Source organism: Phocoena phocoena, chromosome 13, assembly GCF_963924675.1.
Source record: "Phocoena phocoena chromosome 13, mPhoPho1.1, whole genome shotgun sequence".
Lineage (NCBI taxonomy): Eukaryota > Metazoa > Chordata > Mammalia > Artiodactyla > Phocoenidae > Phocoena > Phocoena phocoena.
In genome coordinates, this window is record NC_089231.1 from 41,370,874 (window position 1) to 41,392,680 (window position 21,807).

Consider the following 21,807-nt stretch of genomic DNA (forward strand, 5'->3'; position numbering starts at 1 on the left):
TGGCTGAAGCTTCAGGACAAATAAATCGGCGTCTTTCACAGAAAGACGGGGGATGTGTTTCAGTCTGCTGTCTGTGCAGTGCCCTGGGGGTGGTAGCTTGCCAAGACTGTCCCTCTGATGGTTACAGTCTTGTGGGATCCAAGAATGCAGTCCTCATGGCCTCCAGAATCAGGAGATCAATGAGCATCCCCTGTGTGACAGTCACAAAAACCGTTGCACCAGACACAAAAAATGGGGTACCAGACACATGGGAGAGCTCCCCGCCAAAATATACTGGCTCTCTGGGTGTGGCAGAGGGAAAGCCTGAAGATAGCCCCCACCTTCCGAGGTCTCTGGAAAGGTTTACAGTCAGCCCTTTGAAGCCTATCCCTCAGGCTACATTATGATAAGCTAATAGGCCTCTTCCACAGGGAGACTGAGCCCCCGGGTCTCTTGCCTCTTACTGTGCCCTGGGGGTGGTAGCTACTTAAGAACTTTTTCTTCATTGGCTGTAGTCTTGTGGGACCCGCGAGCATAAGCCCCACCGGCCTTCAGAGCCAGGTGACATAGAGGTGTCCTCTGGCAGCAGCTGCAAAACTCGGGGTGCCAGTGAAGGGTATAAGCTCCTTTTTGGGAGACACTGGCAAGCTGGAGTGAGGCAGGGAGAGCGCAGTGATGGCGTTCATGGGCCTCCATTCCCCGAGAGCCCCTGTGTAGGCCTCTAGATGTACCAGACCAGGAGCCCACCCTCAAGCCAAACTTCCTGGGCAGGCAAACAGGTTTTCTTAGAAATGTTACCGAGCTCATTTTTGGCTGCTGGAAAGCCAGTCCTCTACAGACAAGCGGCCGAGCCTGAGTGCGGTAACGGATTTTAGCACCCATCGTGTGGCGAAGGTCCATATTCTGTAACTGCTTCATGCCGACATAGGGCGCTGTATTCTCGGACTGGGAGATGTTGACATGGGTCTGCAACGTCTCTTTGCTGACAGTTTTAGTTGCCTGCTTACATAGATGGGTAGAACGAGCCACAATCATTTTGATGCCCACAAAGATACAGATTATTATGAGCAACAGTGTCAATCCCATTCTCTTGAGGCTAGTTCTTGGAATTGTGCTAGCAATAGATTCAGTACTGCTCAAGATGGAGCAGCTTATGTCATGGCTACGGTCTGCTCTTCACGCAGTTAGCTTTTTCCCTCTGGTGGCAGTTTAATATCTGTAAAACAACTCAGGAATATGCATCAGACACTGCTATTTATGTCCTTTAGGGAGGATTTAAAGATTCTGTGACTGTATCGTCCTGATAATTAAGTCCTGAGTCTGCTCTTTTGTGACTCAGGGGAGGCATGGGAGACTCCAACTTTTCTACAAACAAGAGGCAGAAGACATGGAGGGGCATTTGTACTTGGGAGGGCCCCACAGCGTTCTGCTCAGTTTCAGAAAGACCGGGGGTGTGTTTCAATCTGCTTTCTATGCAGTGCCCTAGGGGTGGTAGTCAGCCAAGAACGGTCTCTCTGATTGTTACAGTCCCGTGGGACCCAAGAACACAAGGTCCCCTGGCCTCCAGAGCCAGGTACTTGAGGGTATCCCCTGGGATGCTGCTGCAAAAACTGGGGCACCCGATGTAAAAACCCAGGGCATCAGACACGCATAAAGGCTCCCCTCTGGGACATACTGGCACTGTGGAGCATGGCAGAGGGAAATCACAAAAATGACACCCACCACTGCCTCTGTCCCTCCAGTAGACACTTTGCGATTAGCAAATCAATCTCCTTTCTGTAGAGTCTGGGAACTTTTCAAACTGCTGTCTCTGTGCTGTGGCCTGTGGTGAGGAAGTCTGCGTGCAAGCCCTTCAAGACCATTCTTCAGTTCAGTACAGCCCCTTGGGTCTAGCGGAAACCTTTATGGTTTTCAAAGCCAGCTGTCGGGGGCGCTTATATATCAGGTGCTGGTCTTAAAAGTTGGGGTGAGCTACAAACCCTCACTCCTCAGGGAGAAGCTCTGGGTTTGTGAGATCCCTGCTGATTGTGGGGGTGGGGTTTTGGTGAGAGCACATCTCAGTCTCTCCTACTCACCTTGGCCCTTTTCTCATTGGATGTGAAGTGGTTGTTCAACTAGTTTTCAGGTCTTTTTCAGAGGGGATGAGCAGAGGTGAGTTCAGGATCTTCCTATATCACCATCTTGGGACACCTCCTCATGTGAATAGTGCTTTTATCTTCTCCTTTGGCCATGCCACACAGCATGTGGGGTCTTACTTCCCTGACTGGGGATCAAACCAGTGCCCCCTGCAGTAGAAGTGCAGAATCTTAACCACTGGACCACCAGGGAACTCCCGAGACTAACGCTTTTATTTATTTATTTTTGGCTGCATTGGGTCATTGTTGCTGCACGTGGGCTTTCTCTAGTTGTGGCAAGTGGGGGCTACCCTTCATTGGTGTGTGGGCTTCTCATTGTGGTGACTTCTCTTTGTTGCAGAGCATGGGCTCTAGGAGCATGGGCTTCAGTAGTTGTGGCACGCAGGCTCAGTAGTTGTGGTGCACGGGCTTAGTTGCTCTGAGGCATGTGGGATCTTTCCAGACCAGGGCTCGAACCCATGTCCCCTGCATTGGCAGGCAGATTCTTAACCACTGCACCACCAGGGAAGTCCTGAGAATAATGCTTTTAAATGCATAAAGTAAAGTACATAGGATTATAAAGTGAACTAATAATATTATAAAATAGATACCAAAAAAATGTCTAAAATTTGTATCATAATTTTGTATGTGCTTCTTGATGACTGCATTAAATAAAAAGATCTAACGTTGAGTCCAATAACTCTTTAAATTTCAAAGTAATGATAAACATAAATGATATTTTAGGATCTGAAAAGCAGGATTATGTGATAAAAAATATGTGTGGTTTTATATTGGTGACAAAGTCATAGGTGCTGCAAATACCACTGAGGCTTTTTGCCTATAGTTATCATCGAAGGAAATGTTAAATTTAGGTTCTCCAGCTGAAATTAACTAGTGAAAATGCAATGTATTTTTGTCCCCATCCAAGTTCATGGAACTCCTTTGAGGATAAAGGAGCTGACCTGAATATGTGCTCTACAATGAAACCGTGTTTGAACTTTGGAGTGAGGTGAACCTAGTATGAAGGAGGGGGAAAGTAGGTTTCCTCTTCAACACCTATTATTTGTAAGGTACTACACTAGAACTTTTAATGTACATAATGTCATTTCATTGTCAAAACAATGTTACATGTTAGTTATTACTTCCATATTTTTATAAATTGGGAATTTGAGACATTAAGAGGCAGAGTGATTTGTCCAAGTTCCTATGACTATGAGTTTTCCACCTAGGCTGTAGATCCAGGTCTGCTCCTACCCCAAAGGACATAGTTTCATCTAGGAATTAATCTGAGCTCAGGGCATTTGGGTAGAAAGCTTATCACCTCCACAAGTCTGTAATCTCCTTCATGCCAAGGTTCAAGTTAAAGTTGTCTCAGCATCCCGTACAAGCTTTGCAGTGTCTCACTATCATTTTAAGCCTATTGCATTTTGATTTATAATCATTAAAATCACTGAATATCTTTAAAACACAAAATAAATATCAAAATATTTTAGATGCCTCTATTCTTGCCATCTTTATGGAATAGCAATATAGGAGTTGATGGAGGTGACTACAGGAGAATCTGATCTCTGGCAAGGTCCTGAATAAACGTATCCTGTATTAGCTACTGAACAATATTCTGAATTCAAAGCCTTCCTGGAGTGCATCACCATGCCAGTGGATGTATTCTTGGTTATGAATTATATACAGAAGCTGTTCAGGGAACAGCATACAAATCTCTGAATTAACGATAATCACACCCAAAATAAACAGACTAATTAACATTAACTATAATGAAAATACAACTACTGTTTAATGCTCCCGATTATGTAGTTTACTTAGTAAAGCACAGGCTTAGAAATTTCTTTAACTGAGAGAAGTAATGGGTGTTAATACTAAATCTTCTTTTTCTCCATTAAAGGCCTCTAGCATATTAATTGCATCATCAGCTCATTTATTGATTTTAATGCCTTGCAGTTTACTAAAAATGAAATTCTCTCTAGTTGCTTTAGGATTCCTTGAGACTTAATACACATATTCCTTGAGAGTTGAGACTAGAGAGGTTCCACTGGCCAGTTTTAATTTAAAAATACAGTACAATGAAAAAATAGCTTCACCAAATTACTTTTTGTTCAGTGGGGGAAAAACCCAGATAAATCAGACTTTCTTGCATTTACTTTACTAATGAGGAAATACAGTCCAAGCCAAATAAATCTCTTTTTGCTGAAATTGCAATTTGTTAGGGCCGGAAGTTTTATTTCTTATTGATTAGGTAATAGATATAAAGAGACTCATTACTCTTGAGTGCTCTGGCTTGAAGCATGTTAATATAAGACAAATTCAGAATGATTTTGAGTAATTCTAGGAATCCACCTACAAAGGACATCCGTATTGTTTTGTTATTTGTTATGACTACAGACATTCTTAAAAAAAAAAAAAAAGAAGTGCAATAGACAAATACCAAAATTTTCAGTCTATTTTTAAAAATCCAGTTCAGCACTAGAAAATACATTGAAAAATACTTTTGTTTCCAATAATTTAAATTCTTCAAGCTTAATGCTTGGGTTTGTTCTCAAGAGGCACAGCATATTAGATTATTGAATCTTAAAGACTTGAAAACAGTAAGGTTTTCAGGTCCGTCTTTGTGTGAGCAGGTCCCAGATTCTGAAGTGATATTTACACGTACAGTGTGGGAACTCTTTCTGAACTCCTCCTAAAGTGACATTTTGAGGAACATTTCTATTTTTAGCTATTTGGCAGAGTACCCTGACAGAGACCAAAAAGTATTAGTCATTCTTATTTTTATCGTGCTGCTGTGTGATTCTGTGGCTTGACACAAAGCTATCTTTGCCACTGTTTGAAGAGTTCTGACTCTGCTTAGCGGCTTGATGGGACTTTAGTGAAGCCAAATTAACTAGTCCTGCTATATAGTGTGTTTTCCAGTACAATCCCATGGTATTACTCTAGGAAGTAGACAAGGCCAGCTGTAGGTTTCAGAGATGACCAGCCAAGGGCACTGACCTCAGCCTTTATGATTTAGAAACCTGTTACTATCAATTTATCCAAGCTTCTTCAGGGTGGAGGAGGGGCCAGAATATGGGCTTAGGGGCCAGAGCCTGTAACTGGGCAAGAGTTCTAGCTCAAGCAGAATAGTTTCTTTACCTAGATATATGTGCTTAAGCTCTTTGAACTCCATTTTCTTCAAGTGTGACATGGGGAGAATAAGGCATACATTCTGAGTCTGAGGTGAGGAAAAGCGATAATAGGTAAAAACCATCTGAAGGAATGTCCAACACATAGAAGGTGCTCCATAAAGAAAAACAGTGTGGTAGCATGGCACAGTATAAAGAGCCCTGAGATAGACTTTAATTTTCAAAGATAAAGCTGATACACAGAGCAGAGTAAAGGCTGGGGGTGGAGGGTAAATCCTAGAAGCAGAAAGAATTTTCTGCTGGACTCAAAGTCTAGGACAGCAACCTAACACAAAAGGCTGATTTCCAAAGCAAAATGCTAATTTGCTTACTTGTGATAAGGTAATTGTGATATTTAGACCTACCCCAGGTGATACTGATAGTTCCAACCTTTCCTAAAAATCAGTCATACAAATTATATGTGTACATTTTCCAACTTAGGTTGGAAAATTGCACTGTCGTTCTGTTTCTTTGTGAAGAGAAACAAGAATTGTGTTTTCTTGGACAGTTCAATGAATTGTACATTTCTCAAGAGTCTAAAGGGCACTCAGGTATTATTGTCATGGGAACTTGATGTAAGAGTAATGGAGCAAATGATAGGTCAAAAAAAAAAAAAAAAAAGAAAGATGGACAGGCCCTCTGGAACTGGGTAATTGACATTCATTTTGCATCGGTTTTATTTTCCAGGTGAGTCTGTGTGAAGGGCCCACTCTCCCACCTAGGGTCTCAGACTGACAAAGCCATCTCTTCTTCCTCTCTGAGTTAACTAGATCAATTGTCATGCCCTGCTGGCACCCTGCACGTGTCTCTCTTGATCTGTGTAAAATCATGAGCAAGTGTTCTTTCTGGATGTAATGGATCGGTTACTCTCGATAATCACCTAGGCTTTAGCACCGAGCTCACCAGTAACTTCCTCTCATATTTGGTCACAGTTGGAAGCACACCCTACTAATTGGCACTGTTTTTTATATGTGGTCCAGAGACCACCAGCTTCAGAATCTTTTGAGCTGCTTGTTGAAAATATTGATTTTGGAGTTTAATTCAGACCTTTATAATCTCTTGGGATGGGTCTTAGGAATCTGTAACAGATCCACTGTTGTTGGTGGTGGTGATGGGAAGGCTCCTAGGTTCCTTCCCTTCCTCTACAGCCAAAAGAAGCTAGGAGACTCCCTGAGAGCCCACTGTGTGCTGGGGGTGGGATTTTTGTGGGAAGAGCACAGTGCTCTTTCCACCAGGCTTCTCTCTGTCTCTGAAGACGCATCTCCCACGTGGCACATGCAGTAAATGGGCCCATATGATGTCCATCTCCACTCACTGAGCAGAAGAATCTGAAAACACAACTGGGTCCAAGAAAGAGGAAGGAAAGGGAATCTGTGGGCTCACAACTGGCCTAACTCAGTTCACAGGGGTGGGACACTAGGCGGGGTTTAAAAGGTAACCAAACTTCAGAGAATCATAACAATGAGCGTTTGCTAGAAAAGCAATTTCCAATCTTTGATCTTGGTACCTCTTTACAGTCTTAAAAATTACTGAGGATCCCCAAAGCTTTTGTTTATGTTCAGTGTATCAATGTTTGCTGTATTAGAAATCAAAACTGAGGAAGCTTAAAGGTATTAATTCATCAAAAAAATCCCAGCTTATTATAAGTTATAATTAGCATATTTTTATTTGAAAAACTATATTTTTTCAAAGTAAAACAAATAGTGAGAATAGAGAAGTTATTTTACACTTTTACAAATATCATTAACGTTTGGCTCACTATAAGACAATCCTTGTATCTGCTTTTACAATCTATCTGCTGCAATAATTTGTTCTGTTTGAAGCATCTGAAGAAAACGTAGCCTCACAGAAACGTGTAGTTCAAAAAGGGAGAAATATTTTAATAGTTTTTTTAGATAATTGTCAAGATTCTTTTTTGATATGATACCAAAAGTTAACAAGTGGTAGTTTTTAAAGCTTGGTTGTCATACGTTACATCCCACCATATCGAGGTACTCTGCTACATTAAAACTTACATTAAAACTCACTAAAACCTTGAATAGATCTTTTACCCATGTATGATTTCGTAACTTTACACATGATATTTGGAAAATACTAGTTCACCTTAATGTACAGATCTTCTAAATGTTGACACATTTTATTTTACAATGTGAAACAACTCTTGTATTAGTTTCTCAGAGATGCTGTTACAGAGTATCACAAACTGGGTGACTTAAACAACAGAGATTTATTGTCTCATAGCTCTGGAGTCTAGAATTCAGAAATCCTTCTGAAACCTGCTGAGGAGTCCTTCCTTGCCTCTTTCTACCTCTGATGGTTTGCTGGCAATCTTTGGCATGCCTTGCCTTGCAGATGCACCACTCCAATCCTGCATCTTCACATGGCATCTTCCCTGTGTGTGTTCACATTGTCTTCACGTTATCTTCCCTCTGCGTGTGTCTGTCTCTGTGTCCAAATTTCTCCTTTTTACAAAGACACTCATCGTATTGGATTAAATGGCCTCATTTAAATTGGAGTATTTCTGTAAAGATCCTATTTCCAAATAAGACCACATTCTGAGGTACTGGCGGTTAGGACTTTAACCTACCTTTTTTGAGGGATCCAATTCAATCCCTAAAAACTACAGTCATGAACATCACCACTGAACTCACTCCAAAAAGTCTGCAGTGCTCATGGAGCAGCCAGGCTCACCTTGGTGGATACAAGTGTTCCAGAATTCTAATTTTTCCTTGGCAGATTGCATTCTATCTTTGGCAACAAATACTCATTTTCCTTGAAGTGACAGGCTCCCGTTGTTCATTTTTGAGAAAATGTCTGCCAAATGCTTAAGTTTCTTTTTTTTTAAATTAAATTTATTTTTTATACAGTAGGTTCTTATTAGTTGTCCATTTTATACACATTAATTAGTGTATATATGTCAATCCCAATCTCCCAATTCATCCCAACCCCCCTTTCCTCCCTTGGTGTCCATACGTTTGTTCTCTGTGTCTGTGTCTCTATTTCTGCCTTGCAAACAGGTTCATCTGTACCATTTTTCTAGATTCCACATATATGTGTTAATATACGATATTTGTTTTACTCTCTTTGACTTACTTTCACTCTGTGTGACAATCTCTAGGTCCATCCACATCTCCACAAATGACCTAATTTCATTCCTTTTTATGGCTGAGAAATATTCCATTGTATATATGTACCACATCTTTTTTATCCATTCCTCTGTTGATGGACATTTAGGTTGCTTCCGTGTCCTGGCTATTGTAAATAGAGTGCTGCTATGAACATTGGGGTGAATGTGTCTTTTTGAATTATGGTTTTCTCAGGGTATATGCCCAGGAGTGGGATTTCTGGGTCGTATGGTAGTTCTACTTTTAGTTTTTTAAGGAACCTCCATACTGTTCTCCATAGTGTCTGGATCAATTGACATTCCCACCAACAGTGCAAGAGGCTTCCCTCTCCTCCACACCCTCTCCAGCATTTGTTGTTTGTAGATTTTCTGGTGATGCCCACCGAAGTTTCAATAACCACAGTTTGTCTGTCATTTTTTCAGATGAAAATGGCGCTCCATGTAAAAAGAGCTAGTTCAGCTTTCAACTCAATCACGTTTCTCGTGACATCCTGTGTGAGTCAGGCTCCTGATTCAAAACCCATGTGTGATTTTTCAGGCCTGACCATGGGCTCTTACAAAGGCTTTGTCTGGCAGGCCTCCCAGGGGCAGCTGACCTACCCACACCACCCTTGGTAAACAGCCGCTCACTGCAGACTCTGAACAGAGCCGCGTCGAGCACTCAGGTCCCCGTCTGTCGTGCTCTTTGTACAATATTCCCTCTCTTAGCCCGGGCAGCTTCATTCCTCGGTCTCTTTACCTGAGGCCTTGGGCAGAGGTCTTCCTCAGGTGCCCGAGCTTATGGGGGAGGAGGGGAAACCCTTGGAGAGCCCCCTCTCCCCCGACTCTGACTCAGTACCAGTACTTTTCCACACCGAGCCCGGGCCTGAGCCTTCCTTCCTGACTTCAGGGTCCATAAAATGGCCAGAGCCTTTTGTTCAGGGCTCCCTCCACAGTGAGATGGACCCAATTGTCTGTGCTGATCAGCCTGACACTGGTGTGCCCTTCCACGGGGGAAAGCAGAACAGAGGGTGTCAGCATTTCTTCCTGTTTTAGCTTCTTGCTTATACCGCTCTCAGTAAGTGATTAACACTTTCATTCTTGGCTTGTTGCTTCGATGGGCTACTCCGACACGTGACAGCTCATTTCCCTCTGTCTCCCAGCTCAGCTCAGGTCCGGACACTCAAAGGGCATCTCCTTGCAACTACTGTCATACTTTGGGAGGTAGCAAAAGTTCTGTAGGTGTGCTTCTCACTGAGTCACACAGCATATTAAAAAGCCATGTACTCATGGATTGAGTATAATCATGTTTTAATATTTTTGACTTCACAATCAAGGGCATTCTTAGGTGGGCCTGGTCTGCAAGGGAAGACCACAGTGACTGCTGGTACAGTTGGCTGCCTCTGCCTTGATTCGTTCTAAGGCAACAGAAGTTTTACCAGCCATTGCTCTGGATCACCAGTGCAGATATCAACATGGTGAAAGAAACAACATGTTAGTGTTATTATGAAAATAGCTTTGACCTTGAGGACCCACTGAATGGGGTTTCAGGGACTCCCACAATCTCTGTACCACACTCTGAGATCTACCTACAGTGTGAATATATTCTCTGAGCGACATATCCTCCTTCTTAGTAATCTAGCAGCATGGTATTACAGAAGCTGCTAGGAGATTTAAGGACTTGGAAATTCAGGATCTCAGCTATCCTTCCATCTCTAATATCTGGTAAACTACCAGACTAAGCAAGCACGTACGTGCTATTCAACTTCATCTGCGAAAGCTACACGGATTCAAGTGTATGATCAAGATCCCTGAACCAGGAGAGGGTCTGCTGTGGATTTGTCTTCCTTGAGCCAAAGCCAGAAAAAGAGAACGTATACTTCCTTTTCCTTGTGAACTAAGTTCACAAGGAAACTTAGTTCACAAGTGCTGTGAACTGATGCTGTGCTCTCTCTACACAGCATCTGCTGCAGGAGAGAGACTCTAGTGGGTATTTTGTACTGGCAAGGTTAAAAATGTTGGTTTTCCCAGAGACAACTGCAAAATCAGGGATCTCAAATGGCAGCTGAGCGTTTCCATTTGAAGTGTCTCCACTGCAAAATCCTTGGAAACCTGTGATGACAGTCGTAGCTAGTGCCACAATAAATGTGTACAATGAATATATAGGCCTGAGAAAGAAATGGGAGAGGTTTTTAGTCTTGCATTAATATTTGTCAAACAAACACATAGTCATTCCACCTGCTTCCTTACAATCCTCCAGGAGTGTTGGAGATGATAATCATATTTAACTGAGAACACAACACAAAGCCCTGTCCACTCCAGCCCTGATGGTCTTTCCGATTTCATCTCTTCTGGGTTCCTCGCCTGGCTTCCCACGTGCCAGCCACACGGAGCACAGCAAGTCACATTCTCTTAACTTCCTGCATCATTACCTATCCTGTCCTTCTGCCTGTGATGGCTTTCTTCCATTCCCCTGACCTTCTCAGTTGGCCAAAATCTGAATCATCCTCCAGGACTCGGCTTATGCCCACTGAAAGTCTTTCTGGTGCCTGACATTTTGATTATCTGAGACATTTTGACATTCCAACTTTTCCAACACCGGCAACCAATTCTCTGATTCTCTGGACACAAACCCAGTGTCCTACAGTTTAATTCAGTTCTGACACTAACCACCTGGAATTAGCATCAGATCCCACAAGTTAAAGGGCTCCATCCTGCAGGCTGCCCCCACTTCAGACACCAGTTGTAAGCCCTGGGCTTACATTCTCCTGACTGAGCAGCTATCAATTAGGGATTCCCTTTACTGCTTCCTCAGTTTCAACAAATTGCTAAAATATTTCACAGAACTTAGGAAGGCACTTAACTTACATTTCCTGGTTTATTACAGAGGATACAAATTAACAGCCAGATGAAGACACGTCTAGGGCAAAGTCTGGATGGGTCCTGAGCGCCAGAGTTCTGTCTGTGGATCTGGGGTGTGCCATATCCTCCCTACACATAAATGTGTTTGCCAACTCTGAAGCTCTCTGAACCCCATTGTTTAGGATTTTTTATAGAGGTTTCATTACATAGGCATGATTGATTAAATTATTGCCCGTTGGCGATTAACTCAATATTCAGTCCCTCTCACCTACCCAGGTGTTGGGGCCTGAAAATTTCAGGCTCCTTCAACATCAAGGTTTGGTCTTTTGGTGATTACCCAAAAGCTATCTAGGGGCCTGCCAAGTCTCGCCTCATTAGAAAAAAAGATACTTTTATCACCCTTATTTCTCAGGAAATTCCAAGGGTTTTAGGAACTCTGTGCCAGGAACCAGGGACAAAATCCAAATATCTTTCTATGATACCAAAGACCCTAGACGCCAGAGCATTATACCTCATCTGTATCAGTCATTCAATCCCTGCACTCAATCCATCCCCATATTTCCATATCTCAACTAAGGGCTCAGGGATAGGGTGACATTTAGACGTGGGATGAAGTTCAAGGATATGGTGAAGGAGTCTATGGCTCTCATTGTTTGATAATTTTGAAAAGGTGAAAATTGAATTAAAAATTTTAGACTACAAAATGTCCACAGTCTTTAATAGCTGTGTCTAAATTTCCTGCTTTATAGCTTAATTTCAGAGGCCAGCTTAGTAGTCATAGTAAGCACCCTGGGATACTTCGGTCACAGCACTTACTACACTTACTATATTAATTGCTCAATTATTTGTTTATTCCACAACTGGGTTTTAAGTAGGAAGTCTTCCCTTTCAGTTTCTCCCCAAACTAGCAATAATTCACATTCCCTACTTTCTGCCCTATCCTCTCTGCTCCATATAGAAATCTATCATAACATCTGTAACAGATTATGGTGGTTACTTATTTACAAGTTTCAAAATCTGATTGCTAGACCATAAGCCAATTGATGATTTGGACCACTATTTATTGGTCTTATGTTCCCAGTGCTTGACGTTTTGTCAACATTTATTGAATGTTGGAATCCATGAATTGTCTGCTTTTCTAATGTCATCACCTCCAACCTCTCTTGACCTATCACACAGTCAGGTAGCTTCCTACATGTTTTCTATCTGCATTCCTGTAACATAACTCCCATCTTTGTTTCTTGAGCACATGGACTACTACGTCCTCAAACTCCCTAATAACTGTGCTTCTTGCTTGCCACATCACTAGCTCTCTATTTCATCATATTCATTCAGCTCTGTGCGTTAATTGCCTACTACCAGACCTGTAACAAGAGCTCACCTGAGTGGGCTTTTCTGCATTGATTTCTGCTGTGGGTTATCTCTAATATTGAAGGTCTTGGAGAAGCTGTACATTTGGATGACACGAAATCTGAAATAAATACGCAACTACATCAACGTGGAGTATCCACAGACTATTCTGAGTAGAATTATATCATTTTCTTTGTCCCTCTAATGGTAGTAGAGATTAGGATGAAATTCAAAAACATCCAAAGGTAATATAACAGCCACGGTGTATTTCTGATAAAAAAATTGAAGAGTTTGTACAAAATAATCATTGCACTTCATCATATCAAAGTTAATTATAAAGTCAAAGTAGCAATGGCTGTAAGATTATGTCTAAATAACATGAATGGGTAATTTTTTCTTCTTAAATGAGACTTGCTCACTTCTTTTGTTCCTTCAATATTTATTTATTATCTGCTACATTCCAGACGTTGTTTTAGCAATCAAGCACTTTTCTTGCCCTCCTGGAGTTCACAGTATGGATGGCTAAACATACTGTATATAAAACTCATTATATTATACGGTGCAATAATGGCCAGAATATTTATTCACATATTCATTCAGAATATACTGTTTGAACCTGTAGTGTGTGCCAGACCCTGTCATGATTTTAAGTTATGTGAGCTTTCAATATTTGATTAGTCATCTCTGTTAAATCTCTTCATTCTTTTTTATTAATACCTTCAAAAATAATTTAAAAATGACTGAAATGGTGAAGTCTTAGTAAATAAGTAACAATGAGTTTAAAAGATGGGTTATATTTCATTAAGAGAAATTTTAGCTCTTCATACATTCTGTAAGGGAGAAAATGGTCACACTGAAGAAATATTCAATTCTGCTATCTAAAAGGGGACCACAATAGCATTTTCTGTGAGTCCTAGAAAATTATTTTAAGTGGATCCTCCGAAATGTGAAAAAAGAGGTTTACTGGTTTAAATGAGGTATTATTGCAATGGACTTCAAAAGAGTTAGCTAGTCTGACATGAAGAGAAATGTTTAAATTACATGATTTTCCAATAAAGATTATAATCTGCCATGCTCTCAGCATGAAAGTATTTGAGTGGTACAAACAAAATTAAGGATGGTTTCAAATCAGGTGATGATAGTGCATGGGTATGGCTATGAATTGTCATTTCCTTATAGAACAAAATAAAAAGGAGCTTAGTATTTTTTTGATGTGTGTACTTATTTCTTGCATCAAAGGAGAGTTCTGGTAGGAAAATAATGGCTATTTTTGCTTCCAGTAACAAAGGATAGCTTTATTTTTTTTAATTTATTTTATTTTATTTATTTATTTATTTTTGGCTGCGTTGGGTCTTTGTTGCTGTGCACGGGCTTTCTCTAGAGCAGGGGCTACTCTTCATTGTGGTGGCTTCTATTGTTGCAGAGCACGGGCTCTAGGCGCATGGGCTCCAGTAGTTGTGACTCACGGGCTCTAGAGCACAGGCTCAGTAGTTGTAACGCACAGGCTTAGTTGCTCCGCGGCATGTGGGATCTTCCCGGACCAGGGCTCGAACCTGCATCCCCCGCATTCGCAGGCAGATTCTTAATCACTGCACCACCAGGGAAGCCCCAAAGGACAGCTTTAGAGTAAAGAAGTGACAACTGGCTTGATAACTCAGAATCAAAAAGAATTACCAAGACCCAACACAGCCAAAAATAAATAAATTTATTAAAAAAAAAAAAAAAGAATTACCTTTGCGTGAAATATCCAGAGGCTCAGAATTGGAAACCTGCAAGCTAGTGCCAGCATTGTCTGGTGAAACTGGAGGCATCTGAGCCTTAAAGCAGGGGAGACATCTAATGGCATTTCTCACTCCAGACAAAGAAAAACAGAGTTAAGTCCTACACTGTATGGAATATTTATTTTTAATTAAACGAGGTATTGGAAAATTGAAACTGCTCTCAAGTTTGAAACCATAAGATTTGTGAGAGTACCATATTCAGGAAGATGATTTCCTAGACATGTAAGAAAATAGAACATTACTTCTAAGGAGTATCTAATTGACACCCTGGAGTAATTTAGTTTTAAATGGGAATTGTTAATTTGAGGTTCAATATTCCCATTTTGATAAACAATAGCCTTACCCACTGAAAGTCATGATTTTATGATTTTTAAAATAATTTTATAACAAAAGTCAGTGATCAAAAAGGAAAATACAAGTTTTATAGTTTTCTTTAAACATTTTTGACCTACTTGATTTCAGAAACCAAAGAATAGAGTTGCTTCTTAATGCTTTTGTATTTATGCATAATATTGTGTTCATTTCTGCCTTCTTAGCTGCTCCAATTTCATTGCCTCTGCGTATATTAACTGAAAAGATTAAAAACATAAATTATCATAACGAATAAAATGCTTCCATAGGCAATGTAAGAGAAAAAACTATATTTTTATGAGGACGTGGTTTACACTGACCATGCTAATTGCTACTCTGACCAAAATTACATTTTCCTTGGGTGGGCATGTATTTTGTAACTCAGGAAAATAATACCTTCAGAGGTCTTTGACCCAACCCATTACTTAATTATTCATAACCATCATAATAGCTTGTATGTTTTTCTTTTTCCACTTGTTTGAATCAGGATTTAAATAAATCATATTTTGGGACTGGTCGACATGCCTCTCTAGACTTTCCTGTAGCCTGAATCGTGCAGACTGTATCCTTGTGGAATTGTTTAACATGTTGCTCTGTGTTGTAAATTTCCTGTAAATTAAAAGTAGCTCTAGAGGTCTGATCAGATTCAGGTTGGAGTGTCTTGGTGAGATAGTGAATTTTTCCATCAGGAGTCACTCATGTCTGGCTATTTATCTTTTGGTGGTGTCAGAAGCCATTGATACTTAGTGCCTAAGTCCAACTGGGGGGTTAGAAAATAGTGACATTCCAATATTATCAAACTATCTTTTTTTTTTCTGGTCTTCTTTTACTTGGGATCCTTTTATACATATTTATTCTTTTTACCTCTTATTTGGTTTTGCCTGGTGGTATAGTTCACATAGCATACACAGGATAAATGCCTGGTATTGTTCCCTTTATCTACCAGTATTCAAGATAATGAATTCATTGTTCATCATTCTCCAAAGGTGACCGATTAGGTTGTTTTTTTTTAAACACCCTTATGAACTCATGAACTTAACCATACTTGGTTTCTCTGTCCACAGTAATTATCATTTTTAAAGCTAAACATAGCCCATATTTGGCCAGTTTGTACCTCATTAAGCTGACCCCTAAGTCCTATTGACATGACCTTAGTATTTGTTGATAGCTTCCCTGATAACTGATACGGCAAGATTCTTTGGATTTATTTTATACTTAGCCTATTGCAAAGCTGGAATTAGCCATTTCTCTAAGGATCTGTTCCTTTTAGTGATGTACGTGGAGACCATAATCTGGGTGCTAAGGGTGCTCATTGCTACTGGGTTCATCATTGTTTTCAACTTTTTTACATAATAAAGTGAGGAAATACACAAAAATATATATACAAGTATAGATAGATATTAATATGAACATGTATGTATATGCTATCATGAGTTCTATTGATACATCCAACTCAATTTCAGGACTACCATTTTTTTTCCTGTTGTTGTTTGTGTTTTCTTATACTTTTTTCATTTTAAAATTTTATTTTATTTTTACCTGACATCTTCTATATGCACCTCTTATGCCCTCCACAATAAGAATAAAGAATTCTGGTTTACAACCACACCAGGAATATAACTAGAATATCACATAATTACTCAATTAATTTATTCCACATCCACATATAACTGTTCCAGAATAACAATACCAGCCTGCCAGCTGTCAACACTACTGCCAACAATATGATTAATGGAAAGAGTTTAAGATACTGTTTTCTTTTAACATTTTTTTATCCTTCAATTATAATCTCAATAGGCAGTGAAATTCCTATGTTTTAATGTCATTTGGCACAGTTCCTTTCAATGTGATTATGCCACCAACAGGATATGCATCTAGTTTTATTTTCTTTCTTTTCTGTTTTTAAGGATTTAAAAAATTTAAAATTTTATCTTCTAAGGGCCAAATTCAATCCTTACAGTTTTTTCAGGGGAGGGGCAAGTTAAAGAGAGAAGTCAGGGGTAAAGAAAAATCTAGGTTCAGAGAAATCTAATAAGTCATCCCAGTCAAACAGCTAGAATTTAAACCTACATTTCTGCAGAAGTCCAGCGTTTTAGGACCATATTACCATGATGACTTTGAATAAGTTTCATGTTAGTCTAAATGAACTATCAAGTTATAATCAGTAAGTTATTTTCTGATTTTGAGTATAGTTATTGCTGAATGTTTAAGTAAAGGAAAAATGAGTTTTTGCTTCCACTCTAGTGACAAAATCATTTTGTAAAATTATGCAGATATTATATATTTTTTGTTTTAATTTTGGATTTATAGCAGACATGTTTGTAGGAATATGTCTTTACCATCAGTCCCTTTATCTGTAAAGAGGTACCAGCATTCATTCATTTACTTATTTAGCAACAATTTATTGCATTTCTACTGTGCTAGGTAATATGGTAGTTATTGATAGAGGACAATAAATAAGATGCTTTCTACTCTCAAGGAGATTGCACTCTAGAACCGTGAACAAGCAGTTTAGTTGGGATTAACATATACACACCACTATACATAAAATAGATAAACAACCAGGACCTACTGTATAGCACAGGGAACTATATTCAATATCTTGTAATAACCTATAATGGAAAATAATCTGAAAAAGAACTATATATATATATAACTGAATCGCTTTGCTGTACACCTGAAACTACCACAACATTGTAAATTCATTACACTTCAATAAAAAAAAATGGTTAAAATAAGGAAAAAGTCACCAGGTTGGAGGATGAGAGGAATGAGATATATTCTGTGTAAAAGTGTAGAGAGGGTTAATATTTTGAAATACTATCTACTGTGTATTTCTGTCTCTGTAACTGACTCCTTTTCCCCTGAAGGCTTTCCAACATTAAAATCAGATTTCGAAATAATAAAAAATCTCCATATATTAATGTTCTTAAAATTAATGTTAAAATGGGCTTTCCTAACTTATTACAATTAAAGTTGAATTACTTTAAAGAAAATCATTGCTGCCCTATTTTATTTTTTAAATACGTAGAAGAAAAAAAAACAGGATTTGCTTATAAAACACAAAATAAATAAGATTTTGGAAATGTTCATTTAGTTTCATCACTTAAGACAAGGCTGAAGAGACTACTGTGATAAAACTTACTCTGTAATACCATATCATTCATGGTGTCATTGTGTAAGAAAGACACATTTGTTTTACTATCTTCTTTACATTCTGTACATTTCCTATCATTGTACAAAAGTTATTCTAAGTCTACAATCATAATTATTTGCTGCAATAAGTATGTGACTGTCAAAACCAACATGTCTCAGTAATTGACTAAACCTATGTTCTAGGAAAGTAACATTTGTTCATATGCTTGTGTGTATGTAAATCTTAAAATTTTATGGACTCTAACATATTGTGCTTTGAACATATCAAATTAATGTAAATACATATAGTCTTAAAAAAAGACTAAGATTTATTACCCAGAAAAGAGAGAAAACAACCCAAGAAGAATGAAGAATCAGTTTTTTTGAGTTTCATCATGTATTTTTTTGATAAGGCCATAGCAGGCAGTGTCTTAAAAGCAATTCTGAATTGCAAGATGCAAACACTTGAGAAAAAAAAGTGCTTTGGAATGTTAAGGACTTTTCTTTGCATGTCAAGTATAAAGTCTGGCTGAATCAGGGCATTGAGTTCCATATCTTAAATCACAGAGAAGAGAATAATGTGTAACAACAAAAAATATTTTTCCACTATCCAGAGAGCAGGTTCTGAATTGGGGTGAAGTCTGAAGAACACTGCTAAGGATGGAAGGAACATTTTAGATCAGTGTAAGATTTCTGATACCATCCTCTAGTGTCTGAGAGGAGGAGGCTTGGAGAAGGGCAGTAGAAGTCCTAGATAGGTTTGGAGACATGAATTCTGGGGAGAGGCAATATTGCAGCCTTCCCTCATGACGGCAGAGTAGAGGTGCTGAGGATGGAGAGATGTCCTTCATTCCTGTGAGACAGAATGGAGATCAAAACATTCCACCAGGCCAACGCAGGGTGCAGAAGATAGCTGAGAATTAAGAGCCACTCTGCCTCTTGGGGATTCCTCTAAGAAATAGTAATAAGAGATGCAACAGGGGCTGAATCAGCAGGAAAGACCTTTAAGTGCTAGCCTCCAACCCAATGACCACCATACTTTGTGCAGAGAAAGCAGAAGTTCTGAGTGTAGTTAGGGTCATCAGTAGAGCAAGCTGAGGGCAACCACCAAGGTGAGGAGAGAAAATCCTCCCATCACCAGAGACAAGCAATAGAGGATGCCACTGGGACCAGATGCCCCTTTCTAAATACGACGAGAGCATATATCACTCTGGTGACAAGAGAAAGAGAAAGGTGATGGCTGAGAATTCTAGAAGTTTTCTTAAGCCTGAAGTCTCCTTCTTAAGGACCTTTCCTTAAAAGTAGGTACTTTCCAGGGTTCCATTCCAACCTTTCTGTCTCCTTACTTGTAAACTCTTCCTGGCTGATCCCAGTTAGGCCCATCCTACACTCCCACCCTTCCTGCACTAATGATGCCCAAATCCCTCTCTCTAGACCAGACAGCTTTTAAATTCAGACCCATGTATACCCTCAACCTGTCCAAAAGGAAAGTCATCTTTGCCTCTAGATCTGTTTCTCATTTCAGTGAATGACACCTCCTTATACCAAGGTGTCAAGACTTCTGGCCTTATACCCTCCCCCTGCATTGTCAGCCAATCAGTCACTACTCTTAACACTCTCACATGTTCCCACTCTTGTCCACCCCCTTTGCCACTACCTCAGTTCAGGCCAGATCTAAGGTCTTGTCTCATCCACATTATTAAACAGTCTAATTGTAATATAAAACAGTCTTGTTTTAAGCCTTGCTTTTTACCCAGTATTCCCTAAACCATAGTCAGAGTGGTATTTTGCAAATTCAATACTGATTAAGTTACTTGCGACTTAAACCTTCTGTTTTCAGCAACTCCAGTTGCTCTCAGGACAAACTTTAAACTCTTTAGCTTGATAAACAAGTCTTTGTATGATATGGTCCCAAGTAACTTTCCAATCTGATTGTCCTATTCACCACCTTAAACTATGAGTCCCAAGTATATGGGCTAGCATCTGTATTATTTCAGAATCCCTTGGCTTTCTGCACATGTGATTTCAATTACCTGAAGCATTCCCCTAATCACCCTTCCCCACACTCACAAATACGTGCCTCAGTTTCCCATCTCTGAGTCTTGCCTGATCTTTCCCATGAATGATTTTGTTGTTGTTGTTTTGTTTTGCTTTTTGTTTGCATTCTGTATTTCATCATTTTAACACATTAATTTGAATGAGCACCTCTGGGATAGAGTCTGGGACATATTGTGTGTGTGTGTGTGTGTATATATATATATATATATATATATATATATATATATATATATATATAGTTTTCCTAAATGATTAAAAAAAGGGAAAAAGGTTTAGCCCTTGTCTTGTGTTAATGACACCACCATCAATCATCCTGAAACCAAATCAGAAACCAAAGTCTCCTCTTCCATTCACCCTTTATATTGAGTTCATCATGAAGCTTTATTAGTTCTCCATGTGGGTGTGGCTAATACCTGACATACATTTACACATAATTCAATATTAGTTGGATAAATATTACTCCAGAGTGGGTGAAGATTTTATTTTATTGATGAAGATAAGAAACCTGGAAAAAAGAGAAGGTGTTTGAATCTTTACTTAACTCATATTTTTATAAGCTATAGAGAAAATCAGTGTTCTTCAATGGGTTGCTTCACCTTTAAACCTGGATTTTCTTTGCATGGTTGACCCTCAGTAACTTTGATTACTACAGTGTTTTCACCACCATATGAAAAAAACTAATTATGTCAGGGAATAGCTGATATAGGATAACTCCCAAACATTCCTTTTTTTAAAAAAAATGAGAGTTCATTTATTTTATTTTATGTTATTTTATTTTATTGGGGTATAGTTGTTTTACAGTGTTGTGTTTGTTTCTACTGTACAGCAAAGTGGAGTTCCCTGTGCTGTACAGCAGGTTCTCATAGTTATCTATTTTATACATAGTAATTAGTATATATATGTCAATCCCAATCTCCCGATTCCTTCCACCCCCGCTTTCCTCCCTTGGTGTCCATATGTTTGTTCTCTACATCTGTGTCTCTATTTCTGCCTTGCAAACAGGTTCATCTGTACCATTTTTCTAGATTCCACATATGTGCATTAATATACAATATTTGTTTTTCTCTTTCTGACTTACTTCACGCTGTATGGCAGACTCTACGTCCATCCACCTCTCTACAAATGACCCAATTTCATTCCTTTTTATGGCTGAGAGATATTACATTGTATATATGTACCACATCTTTTTTATCCAGTCCTCTGTTGATGGACATTTAGGTTGCTTCCATGTTCAGGCTATTGTAAGTAGTGCTGCTATGAACATTGGGGTGAATGTGTCTTTGAGTTATGGTGTTCTCTGGGTATATGCCCAGAAGTGGGATTGCTGGGTAATTCTATTTTTAGTTTTTTAAGGAACCTCCATACTGTTCTCTATAGTGGCTGTATCAATTTACATTCCCACCAACAGTGCTAGAGAGTTCCCTTTTCTCCACACCCTCTCCAGCATTTATTGTTTGTAGATTTTTTGATGATGGCTATTCTGGCCACTGTTAGGTGATACCTCATTGTAGTTTTGATTTGCATTTCACTAATAATTAGTGGTGTTGAGCAGCTTTTCATGTGTCTCTTGGCCATCTGTATGTCATGATACTATACAGATAAAATCCTAAAGATGACACCAGAAAATACTAGAGCTAATCAGTGAATTTGGTAAAGTTGCAGGATACAAAATTAATGCACAGATATCTCTTGCACTCTGTACACTAACAATGAAAAATCAGAAAGAGAAATTAAGGAAACAATCCCATTCACCACTGCAATAAAAAGAATAAAATACCTAACAATAAACCTACCTAAGGAGGTAAAAGACCTGTACTCAGAAAACTATAAAACACTGATGAAGGAATTCAAAGAAGACACAGATGGAGAGATATACCATGTTCTTGGATTGGAAGAATCAATAT